The sequence below is a fragment of the Theropithecus gelada genome, chromosome 10 (assembly GCF_003255815.1).
Source record: "Theropithecus gelada isolate Dixy chromosome 10, Tgel_1.0, whole genome shotgun sequence".
Classification (NCBI taxonomy): Eukaryota; Metazoa; Chordata; class Mammalia; order Primates; family Cercopithecidae; genus Theropithecus; species Theropithecus gelada.
In genome coordinates this window covers 81077339-81092294 of record NC_037678.1, presented here as the reverse complement: position 1 = coordinate 81092294, position 14956 = coordinate 81077339, and the positions used below count along the sequence as shown (strand labels likewise).

At 37.7% G+C, this 14956-nt stretch overlaps 1 protein-coding gene across 3 annotated transcripts in view; it reads left to right on the top strand.

Moving 5' to 3' along the window:
* PAK5 (p21 (RAC1) activated kinase 5) overlaps positions 1-14956 on the top strand; it is a 302429-nt gene that overhangs the window by 91907 nt on the left and 195566 nt on the right. The gene's annotated exons all lie outside the window — the stretch shown is intronic.

The following is a 14956-nucleotide window of genomic DNA, read 5'->3' as shown; positions in this document are numbered from 1 at the left end:
TCTATGTGGCTCAACAACAAAAAATATTTTATCGGATATTTACTAAACAGCCAGAAGCTATAAAACACTGAGAAGTCAGAACTGAATAATGCTTGGAAAATTCTTCTTTATGTAATGCAGCTTTTAAGAACTGATAACATAGGGCAGTGATGCTCAAAATCTGGCCTGAGGACGTGTGCGATCTGCAAAGTGAGTATTACTGGTCAGCAAGGAGATATGGAACTTGGGCCACCATGTAAATCATTCAACACCCTGTCTAGCCCAGCTAAACTGTAGTCCAGCTGATGCTTCTGTCACATAAGACTTCCTTGATGAAGGAAGCAATGAATTGATTTACATCCTTGTGCAGATTCCTTATCTTGTCATGGATCAGAACAAACAGTTTGTGTATTGGCTACTTTGAGTAGCAATAATTTAGTGGGTAATAAATATTATAAAAGGCACGAAATAACTATGATTACATCAATCTATGGAGCAGCAATAATATGACTTCCCATTAACATTCATTTCAAAACAAGCATTTAAATTAGTACTTATTTCAGAACCCTCATTTATTATCCTTTGCTTTCCATGAGTGAACCCTGGACAGGTGCTATGTACAAAACAGTTTTCTGTATTTTGTCAGATCTAAAATAATCATTGTCATCAGGATTTTTCAGCCTCATAAGTGGGAAAAGGCATAAAACCAATTGTATACATTCAAATATCAGATATGTTTTATAAGAATTATAGATTATTAGAAAGTTCTGTGTCTATATTATTTTAAATGAATACTAGATAAGTTGAAGTTATATTTTTATTTGAATTGTGTATGTGAGTTGGTAGCTCTCAATGGATATTTCAAAAATTAATTACTGCCAAGTGAGAACTAGTAAGTATTTGAAATAATAATGCCAATGATAATAATGATAGTAAAGGAAGATGTTGAGTTTTCTTGTGCAAAGCTATGGGGTTATTTCTTTATTGTTTTCATATTATTCATCCAAATAAAGCACCATATCTAAGAAACTAAAATATGTTTTCAATCACAATAAATTTAAACTAAAGATAGCCAAACTAACCTGCAGTAATGGAGGCCAGAAGAGGAGTTAAGTTTGGAGGATACTGGCAGGAACAGGGCACGAGAGAAAGTTCTGGGGTGCTGGAAATGTTCTAGGATTGTGCTGTTCAACATGGCAGCCACTAGCCACTGTGGCTATTTGAAATTAAATTAATTAAATAAGTTTCTCTGTCACATTAATGAGATTTGAAGTGCTCATAACACTGTGGCTAATGGCTAGTGAAAATTAGACAGCGCATAATTATGTTTTTTTATGGAACATTTCCAGCATTGCAGAAAGTTCTATTGGATGGCATGGCTTTAGATCTTGGTCTGAGTTGTTGTTACGTGGGTGTCCAAATATGCCAATATTCATTGAGCCATACACTTAAGAATTGTGCATTTTACTGTAGTATGTTATATGTATTGTAGTAAGCCACATGTCAATTTGAAGAGTACATTTTTAAAAAGTTAGAGATTTGGTACTGTTGGCTTTTCTGGTTCAGCTCAAGAAATGTCTGTGCAGTTCCTGGACAAGAAAGCCTGGGCAGGGATGTAGGTGATAGGGAAAAGAAGCGTTCCAAGACCTGCACCGCCATGATGCAGGTGGCCCTTGATGGGAAAGCGCCTTAAGGGGCAGGTGTCCAGGATGTGTGGGGCAGGGCAGGGGTATGGCTGTATGAAGTCTATCAGCCACAAGGGGAGTGTCTGGCAAGTTTCTCCTTTGGATAACAAATAAAAGGCTATCTCAGTCTTTAGAATATCATTACCAGGTAAGAGATTTTATTCTCTATATGGGAGATGAGAAAGTTTTGGGGACATTTTTTATTAACGTTGAGTTTTCTCTGAGTCATTTTTTAAAACTTTCTTCTCTTTGCTGCAGATACTCTCTACTGATTTTTAGGGGAGAAAAAGCTAAGGCCATAAGTACTGAGAAAACAGTATATATTCCACCAAACTAGATTCATGTTTCTCTTTTGCTTTTAGTTGTTACATTGGCATTCCCCCTTCTTTTATTATCTCATTTTTCTTTTTAGATTTAGAGGATTTAGGCAGAATTAACTCTCTTTTCTGTTCTTCATTCATTTAAAGCTTTACTACATAAAATGTAATCCGTGGGGTGGCAGCATTGGTATCACCAAAAGCATGTTAAAATGCAGATTTTTGGGTCCTACACCAGACCTACAAAGCTAGAACCTGCATTTCAACAAGACATCCATGTACACATTATAGGTAAAGAGGCACTAGTGTAGAAGTGTAAGATCAATGCATGAAAATTATACAGAGTACTCAGAATATCACAATACTAATAAATTAGATTAATCATTTTGTAACCCATTCATTAGCCAAGATGAGTTATAGATATTAAATTGACCACCTATTATTTGCTTAATTTAATAGCTGTAAAGGAATTTTTCCTTTTTGGGGGGCACTTCTCGTTTCACAAACTGAGTCACCAATGTCACGGTTCTACAAGTTTGTTCTAAGAGGATGAACTGTGACACTGGTGATATGTCGAATGTGTTTCATATATTAAAAGCAAAAATTGCTTTTTGATATGGTGTCACGGCAAAAAAAAATGACATAAAAAAGATAAGTGCACCATTTTCAGCTTTTGAATAAATGATGGCAATTTAGTAAGAAATAACTTGATACTGACAACTTTCAATTAATGGCTAAGATTGAAAAAAGAAAAAGAATGAATGAGTGCCAATGTCAGGTAATAAATATCACTTATAGTTAGCTTTGTAATGTATGTTCTGTTTACTTTTGACTGGGGATGGCTTCATCTCAAATCATATACTAAGAACGTACTCTGAAAATGGGACTTGGAAAGAGTGAAGTGTCTGTCTACTATCCTCTCTCTATCCCCATTCTCCTGCTGTTAAAACTTTTTCAGCAGTTTATACCATGGACAACCTAAGCCACTCATTTCCCAAGATGCCTCTCAGTATAGTTTAAATGAGCTGATTTTGCTGAAACCACAGAGCAGGAACCAAATCACAGTAGCATGAAAAACAAAACTTGAAATTTGAGAGTGACGTGGAAACAAAACAAGAACCAAAGCTGAGTGCTGTGGGTGTGTCAACCATTACCCCAAAGGCAAGAGGAGACAGGCGGAAGTCACAGTATGCATAACCTTGAGCTGGTGTGGAACATCATTTAAGCTGGTGGTTGACCACACACATGTCATTCATGTGAAGTTCTGCCGTGATGCTGTGTTTCTTCAGGGAGATAATCCTAAGAGTCTGCCAATTTTCTATTCAATCCACAATCCCCCATTTAGTCAACCATTGCTGATGTTTATTCCAAACTCTTACTTTGTTAATATTTTAACTCATTTATCCACTTACTAAACTTATTTTAAAGGTCTATGAAGACTGGGAATACCAATGTCATCAGAAAAGTCTTTGTTGATAATGAGCTTAAATGGTCTAGCTCTTACATTAGGAGCACAAGCCAGTTTTGCCAGTTGAATGAGCTATTAGGCATAAATTATTTGTTCTAGAAGAAGCCATATTGCTTTCTTGGGTTTTTGTTTATGTTTAATGAACTGATATTGCAGGGTTTTGTATTAATCTTTAGGCTTTGTATTCATTTCCTATGACCACTGTAACCAATTACCTCAAACATGGTGGCTTAAAACAGTTGACATCTATTCTCTTACTCTGGGGGCCAGAAATCTGAAGTCATTATCAATGACCTAAAAATAAGGTATCTACAGGGGTCCACTTCCTCCAGAGGCCATAGGGGATCATCTGTTCCTTGCTTCTTCCAGCTTCTGGTGGATTCCAGCATTCTTTGGCTTGTGGCCACATGCTGCTGTCTTCAAGACCAGCATCTTCAAATCCCTCTCTTCACATTGCTATCTCCTGTGTGTGTCATTTCGCTCTGTCTCTCTATCGTACAGACACATGTGACGGTATTTAGGGTGTACCTGGATAATCCAGGATTATCTCCCCATCTAAAGATCCTGAGCTTAATCACACTTGCAAAGTTTTTGCCATGTAAGGTAAAACTTATGCGTTCCAGGAATGAGGACGTGGATATCTTTTGAGGGGCAATTTTTCGGCTCACCACAGACTTCAAGGAATTAGGGTATTTCCTTTGAAATTTTCACTTATTCTTTAAGAATAGATATTGTGACTAGCACATTGTTGCTCCACAAAGCATCATGGACCCTACCCAACATTGAAATGTCACCGATAACTAGCAAAAAAAAATATGAGCGAATCATAAGCACAATCTCAGTATTACAACGTCTATTTCTGAAGGGGCCTTGCACCTCTGATGCACTTCCTAAAGCTCCCCTTTTCTGCACTGGGATGCATTTTGGTTTAGGAGTCACTGACAGGCACTACCTAAGAGTCTGATACAAGTTAGTTCAGATTAAGTTATTTAGATTTAGGGCTTCTCAAGGTTGTTTGTTTTGTTTTGTTTTGTTTTGTTTTTGGCTTGTTTGCTTGTTTTGAGACAGGATCTTGCTCTGTCCATCACCCAGACTGGAGTGTGGTGGCATAATAATGGCTCACTTCAGATTCAACCTCCTGGGCTCAAGTAATTCTCCCACCTCAGCCTTCCAGGTAGCTTGGGCCACAGGTGTTCAAGACCACGCCTGGCTAATATATTTTTTATTATTCTTTTTGTAGAATCGAGGTCTCCCTGTGTTGCCCAGGCTGGTCTCAAACTCCTGGGCTCAAGCGATCCTCCTGCCTCAACTTCCCAAGGTGCTGGGATAACAGGCATTAGCCACCATGCCTGGCCAGTTTTTTATACTTTGTTAGTCACACAGGTAGGGAGCCTACATGAATAAAGTCCATTCTCCAGCAGACTATGTCTCATAAATTCCAGCTAATTGCCTGAAGCAATCAAGGCAGACCAGGAATAACCTGCTAAAACCTTAGAGAAGTTTCTGGGTTTATCGTCCTGTTAGTAAATTGCATCACAGTGTTTACAAGGAGATCTAGTCTTGTCTAGGTCAATGCTTCCTCAAGGACATCCCAAGGAGGAAGAACAAGTGACAGATCCGCTGTTAATTATTTTTCCTACATGTGAATTATGTTTTAGGCACGTTTGAGGAATGTTTGCTTATGACTCTACCAAGACATTGGTGGCACTTTTGAAATCTTACCATTTGGAGACCAAGTATGTAGATAAATCCAGATAACCAAATTTTTTTAGGTCCATCCTGAAATGAGAGAGAGGGAGTTTTCTGCAACAGGAGTATAGGGCAAACAGCAGAAATGAAAGAGGACTATGTAACAGCAAAGGTTGTGAGTGGAATGTCTGCAGTTTGACCGGAAATTGATATATTTGCTTATAATGAAGATGCCTCAGGGACTTCAGCTAAGAGAGTGATCATCAGTGTGTATAATTTATTTATAGGATATTTAGATGCTTTTATTGCATAAGATTAAAACAATTAAAGCCCACTTCCATCTGATTAATGAGAAAGTGACTTGGGTGAAATAACGGGGCTCTTATTTTTATTATGGGCAGATCTGCTTCAGTTTCACAGTTAACCTGTATATGGAGACAATAATAAAAGTAAGATGATTCTCTTTCACTTTTTATTTGGCTTTTGCATAGAAGAAGCAGTGTACACTTGGCACCTGATATTTACAGTGCCATCTGTCTGTTGGTTTTCTTGCTGTGCACAGATTCACAGTAACATTGGGGTAGGGGGAGGATCCTTATTTGAATCTTCTCTAAGGTCAGCTCTGTGTGGCACCTGAATGCCCTTGGGTGGTGAGGGTTGGATAACACATGACTATATTCAGCTCTTCCTGCTCTGTGCCTTAAGAAAATCTGTTCACCTTGGGACCACTATTAGCTTCCAACCTCCATTTATATTTCTAAGGTGGGGTTTAAAGTAAGGACACAAAGGCAGGATCCCTGAGTAGCTACTTCCAAGGGTAGCCTGATATTTTTCCAAATATTGCTTTCAAGACAGGAAAGAGGGAGGAATTTTTTTTTTCTATGCTAGATCATTGGAATCCTGCTTAGTGTTGCTTGAAGAAGTGCATGTATCAAAGATTCCATGGAAGACCTTGAGAGATCCCCAGGTCTTAACTAAGTTAGTTACCTTATCACTTCCCTAACAAAGACCTTTGCCCTTAGCAACTGTCCTCATGATAGAGCCTAACATTTTCTGAAGCACGTTAGGGTTTTTAAAGCAGTGTTACAGATGTTGTCACATTTTCTCCTCAGAATGACCCTCTGAAGTAGTCTGGACAGGTATTAATCTTAAATTTATAGATGAGAAAATTGAGGCTAAAAGGGGTCAAGTAGCTTGCCCAAAGTCATATCATTCTTAACCAAGAGAGTGGAGACTTGAGCTCATTCCTCCAAAAGCTTAATCCAAAAGTGTTATTGCTAACCATGCTAGACATACTTAGATTCCTCCTGGGACTGTGTGGATAATGTAACTGAGTGAGATTGGCTGGGATAAGAAAAATAACGGTGGACTCAAGGGTGATCTAAAGGAGTGTGCACAATTTGTTAAGGTATTGGATTGTCTTGTTTCCTTCTTATTTCCTTCCTTCTTGTGTTTCTTCCCTCTTTTCTTTCTTTCTTTCTCTATTCTCTGTAAGCAAATGGAAGCTTTACGGGGTCTCATGGAGCCATAAATTTGTCACTCCTGTCTTTCAACTTTGCAGACAATTTTAAAAAGTAAAGGCACAAATCTTGTAAATTATAATTCTCCAGCAGATGACTTTGCATAGATAAGTTTAACTTAGAGGCAATTTGTAGGGTAGAGTTTGACAGTGCATTCTGTGATAGGTACATCTAAGGTGACAGAGAAACGATTTTGATGGGTCAGTCCAAGACCTTGTGTTGGTTCAGTTGCAGAAGGCTGAGCTATATGGCACCTGAGAGACCATCTAGTTAAACCCTTTCATTTTCAAACATTTCAGACAGCATGGTTGCCCTATCAGTTATCTACTGCTGTAGTCAAGCTGCATAACGAACAACTACAAAACCTTAGAGGCATATTGCAGTAAATGTTTATTGCTCATTGATTTTTGAATCAGCTCTTATGATCTTGGCTTAGCTAGGTTCACTTGCATTTCTGTACTTGGCTGGCTGTTGGGTGATTGAGGCTGGCCTCAGCTGAGAAGACTGGGGCCACTCAAATCTGCTCTGTTTCTCATCTTTCAGCGGGCTAGCCAAGGTATGTTCTCAAGTTGAGGGCAGTGGTGCAAGAGCAGAAGAGAAAACACACAGGTCTCTCAAGATGTAGTCTTAGAGGACAAATACGTTACTCAGTCTGTTGGCCAAAGCAAGTCACATGGGGTAGAGAAATATACCTACCTTTTGGGGAGCCACTCCAATGTTACATGGCAAAAGGTATAGGTAAAAGGAGGGTGAATGATGGAGGCATTACCAAATCTACAGGTTACCTAGCAGGTTAGGGATAGAAAAAAGACAGAGCTTCTGTTCCAACTCCACACAAATGCCTTTCACATTGTTTCTAGAGAATACCAATTTGTCTTAGACATGGCCCATTCCCCAAATAAGCCTCTGGTATTTAGAGCCTTCACAATGCTGCCAGGCTCCCTTCTAATCCTTCACTTGTGCGAGGGCCTTGTTCTCTGCCAGCAGTTACCTAATCCCTGCCAAGGTATTAACACTTAATTAAGGTGTTTGCTGATAAAGTCCAGTAGTGGCTCCAACATCTTTCCACCACAGAACGCTTTTAATTCCCTTTCCCTATAGACTCCATATTTGGAAATTGCTTTGTACCAGAGTTCTTAATAATTATTTCTCCCTTTAAAATATAAAATATGTGCAACAACGGCTAAATATAGCTTCTGGTTGGCATGAGATACTGAACTGAGCATGAAAAGCTAGACAAAAGCAAAAACTGACTGCTTTAGTGATGACCTGTGTTTTCATGGGTAGATGTCCAAGTTTGATTAGGCCTTTTGACCCTCACTTTTATCTTAACTGATTCCAAATTGAGAATTATGGTGAGAAAATATGCTTGGTTCTTGAGCATTTTCTTGTAACTGGACTTTTCCGAGAACAAAACATTCTTCTCTTCTATCCTTCAGTCAGTCTTGTATACTCTCAAATTATGCTTGGAAAATTATTGATTATTCAAAAAGATTGATTATTCAGTCATACTCAGGTCACTAATCTGACTCCTGAGAAGAAATTGGGGCAGAGGTACAGGTTCATATCGAAAATTGATGTCATTTAGTTTTTGGAAAATACTATTTAAAAATCAAAATAAAGTATAGCATAAATTAAAAATGGTACTGTCCCTTGGGCAGGTAATTTAGTGTACTTGTTTCTGAATTTCTGGTGATTTGAAATTCAACTCCCATAACATAAACTAAAGATGATGTTAGAAGTGCCAGCAATTTCAGTTTAGTAATATATTTCACAAACATGAGTTGCACTCCAAATGCATGCAAGTTTCTCATTATCTCTGTATAACAAGAGAGATTAAATACAGAGATCATTTTACACAGCTGGAGTGTTTGGTCATTTCTATAGCTCTAGCCAAGTAGAGAAGTCAATGAGCACTTAGAAAATGGTTGCAAGCTGTGATTTAAAAAAAAAAAAAAAGGCAGAGAAAGAACCTGTGTTGATTCAACTACAGAAAGACAAATTTTTCACTGTGGTGTGGCATCATGATATTTGAGAGACTTTGCATATATTACAGAGTACTGTAAACACTGGATAAAGTACCTGAAGCATTTGTGAGAGGAAGAATAATCCCTGTGTGCTTCTAAAATTTATCATTCACTTATTAAATACAGTAGAGGAGTTAGAGCAGTGGTGTCTAGAAGAACTTTCAGCATTAATGGAAATGTTTATATCTGCACAGACCATACAGTAGCCATTAGCCTCACATGGTTATCAAGCACTCGAAATGTTACCATTGCAACTAAAAAACTGAATGTTTACTCTCCTTAAAAAAAAGAACAGCATTATTGCATTATAACTGACACACACGCACACAAAACTGCCCATATTTAAAGTATACAATTTGATACATGTTGACATATGTATACAACCATGAAGTCATCAATTTAATCAAGATAGCAAACATCTCCATCACCCTAAAGTTTTATTACAACCTTTTAAAATTTCTCACTCATGCCTTTTCCTGTCTGCCCAACCTCTATCCCCGGGAAACCACTGATCTTTTTTCTGATACTGTATGTTAAGTTGCATTTCCTAGAATTTTATATAAATGAAATCATTCATTATGTTTTTTCCTCTGGCTTCCTTAACTTAGCGTAATTATGCTAAGGTTCATACATGTTGTAGCATGTGTCAGTATTTTATTCTATTTATTGCTAAACAGTACTCTATAGTATGAATATAGCACAAGTTGTTTATACATTCACCTGTTGATGGACATTTGTGTTGTTTCCACTTTTTGGCTATTAAAAATAAGTTTATTATAAATGTGTATATAAGCCTTTGTAGGCATATGCTTTCATTTCTCTTGTGTAAATACCTAGGCATGAAATGGCTGGATCATATAGTAGGCATATATTTAACATTATTAAAAGCTGCCAAACTGTTTTCCAAAGTGGGTTATACAATTTTCCATTCCCACTGAGAATGGGTAAGAGTTCCAGTTCCTCTACATTGTTTTTTATTTCTTGTTGTTCATTTGTTTTTTGTTTTTTGAGATGGAGTCTTGCTCTCTGTCACCAGGCTAGAGCGCAGTGGTGTGATCTTGGCTCACTGCAACCTTCGGCTCCCAGGTTCGAGTGATTCTCCTGCCTCAGCTTCCCGAGTAGCTGGGACTACAGGCATGTGCCACCACGCCAAGCTAATTTTTGTACTTTTGGTAGAGATGGGGTTTTACCATGTTGGCCAGGATGGTCTCCATCTCTTTACCTCGTGATCCGCCCACCTCGACCACCCAAAGTGCTGGGATTACAGGCCTGAGCCTGTACAGGCCATGCCCAGCCCTAATTCCTCCACATTCTTACTAACACTTGGTCTGGTTAATCTTTTTAATTATAGCAATTCTAATGAGAGTATAGTGATACTCTGTTTTGTTTTCATTTTACGTTTTCCTAATGACTAATGATATGGAACATATTTTATGTGTCTAGATGTCATCTCTAAATATTCACGAAGGGCTGTTCATTAAAGGCTTTTCAAAATCTTTTGCCCAGTTGTTAGTTGGGTTGCTTGGTTTTTTAAATTATTACTAATTACTACTGAAATTAAAACATTTTCTGTCTATTCTATCAGTTATTGAGATAGCATTAAATGTTCAATAATAATTGCATATTTGTCTAGTTCTCCTTGCAGTTCTATTAGTTTTTGCTTTATGTATTTTGAAACTGTTTTTAGTCATATGAACATTTAGGATTGTTTAGTCTTGATGAATTTTCTCTTTTATTGTTATGAAATTTATCCTTGGTAATATTGTTTGCTCTGAAATCTACATTTTTTGATATTAATAAGCATTCCAACTTTCTTTTGGTTAGTTCTAGCCTATCCTTTTCCATTGTTTAGTTCAATTTATTTGTGTCTGTCTATACACTATGTTCCTTATGGGCAGCACAGAGTTGAGTCTTGCCTTTTTATCCAAACTGATATCTCAGTCTTTTAATGGGGTTTATAGACCATTTACATTTAATGTGATTATTGATATGGTTCAGTTTATGTCCATCACCTTGCTATGTCTTTTCTATTTGTTCCATCAGGCTTTTTTGTCTCAAAATATCTTTATTTCACCTTCAATGTTGTAATATGTTTTTGTTGGACTTAGAACTCTAGATTGATAGTTTTTTTTTTCTTTCAGTAAAGATTTATCTCTACTGTCTTCCTATTTGCATTGTTTCTGATAAGAACTCTGATGGCAACTTTATTTTTCTGTGTTCATATATTTTCCCCCATTGGCTTCTTCTGAGACTTTCTTATTACCATTGTTTTTGAGCAATATAATTATGATGTGTTATAGTGTCATTTTTTTCATGTTTCTTGTGCTTGGAGTTGTGAATATAAAATAACATGGAGACCAGACTTCAGAATTCTCTGAACAGACAAAGCCAATTAGGCCACATAAACGAAACTTAAGTTATTTCTTGTAAACACCTCTGATCATCATAAACCAAGCTTACGTTGCCTTCTAAAGATGGTATAAGATGAACACTTTCAACTAATCCTCTGTGATCTTGAAACTTTCATGATAAAACCCATCATTTTAAAGGTTAAAGGTTAAATAACCCATCATTTTAAAGATTTCTTCTGTGCAACTGGGGCAGCGCTCAATCTAGGGTAATTATTACCATCTATTTCCGCAAGACCTTCCTGAATACTTTACCTAACGTCCATGAAACTTCAGCCTGAAGTTGTGATCTTAAAAGTTGTTTAACCTTTAAAAACTTCCCCATTTTTGCTGTGTAAGCCAGTCTGTAACATCATGCCTCTGAGCTTCTTATGACTGGGCTTGAGGTCACCTAGTTCTTGAACTGTTATTTTACATGCACAATACACTTTAAAAATTTTTAATTTGATCTGATTTTATTTTTGACAGTATTCACTGGGCTTGTTAAATCCTTAGATACATTATTTTCATTAAGTTTGGAAATTTATTCAACCATTATATCTTCAAATGCTTCTTCTGTCCCTTCCTTTGTATCCACTTCATTGGAAAATCCATTGACACGTACATTAGGCCACTTGAAGTTGTTCCACAGGTTGCTCATATGTTGTTCATTTATTTTAGATTATTTTTCTATGTGTTTCATTTTAAATTGTTTCTATTGGCCCAGCGCAGTGGCTCATGCCTGTAAACCCAGCGTTTTGGGAGGCTGAGGTGGGTAGATCACCTGAGGTTGGGAGTTCAAGACCAAACTGACCAACATAGAGAAACCCTGTCTCTACTAAAAATATAGAATTAGCCAGGCGTGGTGGCGCATGCCTGTAATCCCAGCTACTTGGGAGGCTGAGGCAGGAGAATCACTTGAACCTGGGAGGTGGAGGTTGTGGTGAGCCAAGATCATACCATTGCGCTCCAGCCTGGGAAACAAGAGTGAAACTCCATCTCAAAAAAAAATATATATATATACATATCTATATCTATATCTATATATCCATATCTATCTATCTATCTCTCTCTATATATATAGTTTCTATTGCTATGTCTCAAAGTTGTATTTTTAGTAGAGATAGGTTTTCGTCATGTTGACTGGGCTGGTCTTGAACTACTCCTGACCTCAGGTGATCTACCCACCTCAGCCTCCCAAAGTACTGGGATTACAGGCATGAGCCACTGTGCCTGGCCAGTGCTGGTTATTTTTATAGTCCTGTAAATATTCTTGAGCTTTGTTTTGAGACACAGTTAAGTAATGTGGAAGCCGTTTTTTGTTATTTTTGTTTCTGTTTTTGTTTTTTTTTTTTGGTCTTGCTTGAAGATTTCTTCTCTGCAACTGGGGCAGTGCTCAGTCTAGGGTAATTATTTCCATTTATTTCCTCAAGACCTCCCTGAGTACTTTACCTAACATCCATGAATCTTCAGCCTTTCCAGTCTTGCTGATGAAAACAGAAACTGTTATGGCCTTGTGTGAAGGTTGGCCACTGTAACCTCTAAACGTTTTAGGTGGTTCTTTCCTCAGCCTCAAGTAGTTCCCTCACATGCTTGAATTGATCACTACTCAGTTGAATACTTGAGAGAGACATTGTACAAATCTCTGATTCTCTGGAATTTGTATTTTTTCCTTTCTCTCCTGCCTCACTTTCCCCCTACCCCGGTCTCCAGCTCTCTCCTCTGGTATTCCATCTTGAAAACTCCAGCTACTTTTGTCGCTTTGGTCTCTTAGCTCAGTCAACAAACCTCAGGGAGCTGATCTTTTTTGGGTTCCCCCTCCATGCACCACTTCCTGGAAATTCTGTCTTAGGCCTTGATTTTTTTATATGAAAAAATGAAAATGTCTACAACCAATTGGTAGGGTTATTTTAAAGAATGAGATCTGATCTTTAAAGCACAAAGCTAATAAATACTCAATAAATGAAAAACCCTCTTTCCATACATAGCATTAAGTATTATATATACTTTCCTCAATAATAATTTTGACAAATGACAGTTCATTCACCTCTTCTGAGTCAGCCACAGGGAAACCTGTTTCTCCCTTTTTTTGTTGTTCTGGGGCTCGTGTAGCCCATAGCATCATCTCTCACCAGTGTGGTTGTCCTAGACTGGTTACCTGTCTCTTCCTTCATTTCTGCAAAATACCTCTAATGCTAGGGGAAATATTTGCTAGCTGACTTGAGATTTACAGAGAGTAGTTATTACACACAATGAGAGAAAACTTTTAGTTCAGTGTTGGTTATTAACATTTCTGAAAGCATCAGACATTTTTAGCTACAGGGAAATTCTCACTGGCTGTGTGAATTATTAGCAGGTCCTGGGGTTTTTCTCCAACTCCCACCCCCTGGCCTGTGTGTATGTGTTTGTGTGTTTGTGCGTGTGTGTGTGTGCACACACGTGCATGTGTGTGTCTATCAGTCTTTTTCTCTCTCCTCTTGCTTTCTTCTTATATCTTTCTGTGTACATATTTCTCTTTTGTTTCTCCTTCTATTTCCTAATGTCATTTTCTGTATCTCTGTCTGTTAGTCTGTCTCTCCCTGTATGTATCCCTTCTCTTATCGTTCCCTTTTTGATTTATTTAATTTCCCACTCACCATTACCAAATTCATTTTACTCTTCCGTGGAGGCCATCCTAGCTCTTTGACTTTTCCCAAACAGACCTTTGACCTACTTTTGCATATACTGACACTCAATATAGAGCTTCTGGTAAACAAAGACCCAAACATTTCCCCAGGTTTTCAACTTTCCTAATACAGAAAGCTGTCAACAACTTTGATATTACAGCTTTTCTTTTAGCGTATCTGAGATCAACTTCAAGCCCACAGGAGAGTTAACAGGATTAATTCACCTATTACCACAAAAAATCTAATAGAAGCTTCCCCAAGTCACCTTCTTCTCTATGATGGTCTTTGGAAGGATTTCTACTACACATTAAAAGGAGAGCATCCTCATGTTAATGATCCAACCTTAGGAAGCCATTTAAAATGTGTTAAAACCAGTATAGGAACTCTCCACACAGATCATTGTGTTTGGGCTTTATTTTTAATTTTTATTTTTACTTTTGTACCACAGTGGTATGCTTCTGAGCAGAGAATCAGGTCTGGAGAGATGGGTAGAGAACTTCCTGAATTCTTGCCAGTCTTTCAAATGACTGGCCATCATGGCAAGAATGAAGATGAGTAATGTTGTTTAAAAAAAGAAAGAAAGAGCCAGGTGTGGTGTCTCACACCTCTAATCCCAGCACTCTGGGAGGCTGAGGCGGGTGGATCACTTGTGGTCAGAAGTTCGAGACCAGTCTGGACAATATGGTGAAACCCAGTCTCTACTAAAAACACAAAAATTAGCTGGATGTGGTGGCACCTGCTTGTAATCTCAGCTACTTAGGAGGCTGAGGCAGGAGAACTGCTTGAATGCAGATGGCAGAGGTTGCAGTGAACCGAGATTGCGCCACTGTACTCCAGCCTAGGTGACAGAACAAGACTCTGTCAAAAGAAAGAAGGAGAGAAAGAGAGTGAGAGAGAGAAGAAAGAAAGAAAGAAAGAAAGAAAGAAAGAAAGAAAGAAAGAAAGAAAGAAAGAAAGAAAGAAAGAGAAAGAAAGAAAGAAAGAGAGAAAGAAAGAAAGAGAGAAAGAAAGAAAGAGAGAAAGAAAGAAATTGGTAACTCTGTGAGGTGCTGAATATGCTAATTAGCTTGATTTTAGTAATTAATTCATAATGTATACATAAATTATCAATTATACCTCAATAAAGCTGAATAAAAGGAATGTGTTATCTCATCTCAACATCAATATTCACGCCTTCAAAGAATTTTTCCCAGTGTATAATTATGTATGCATTTGTTT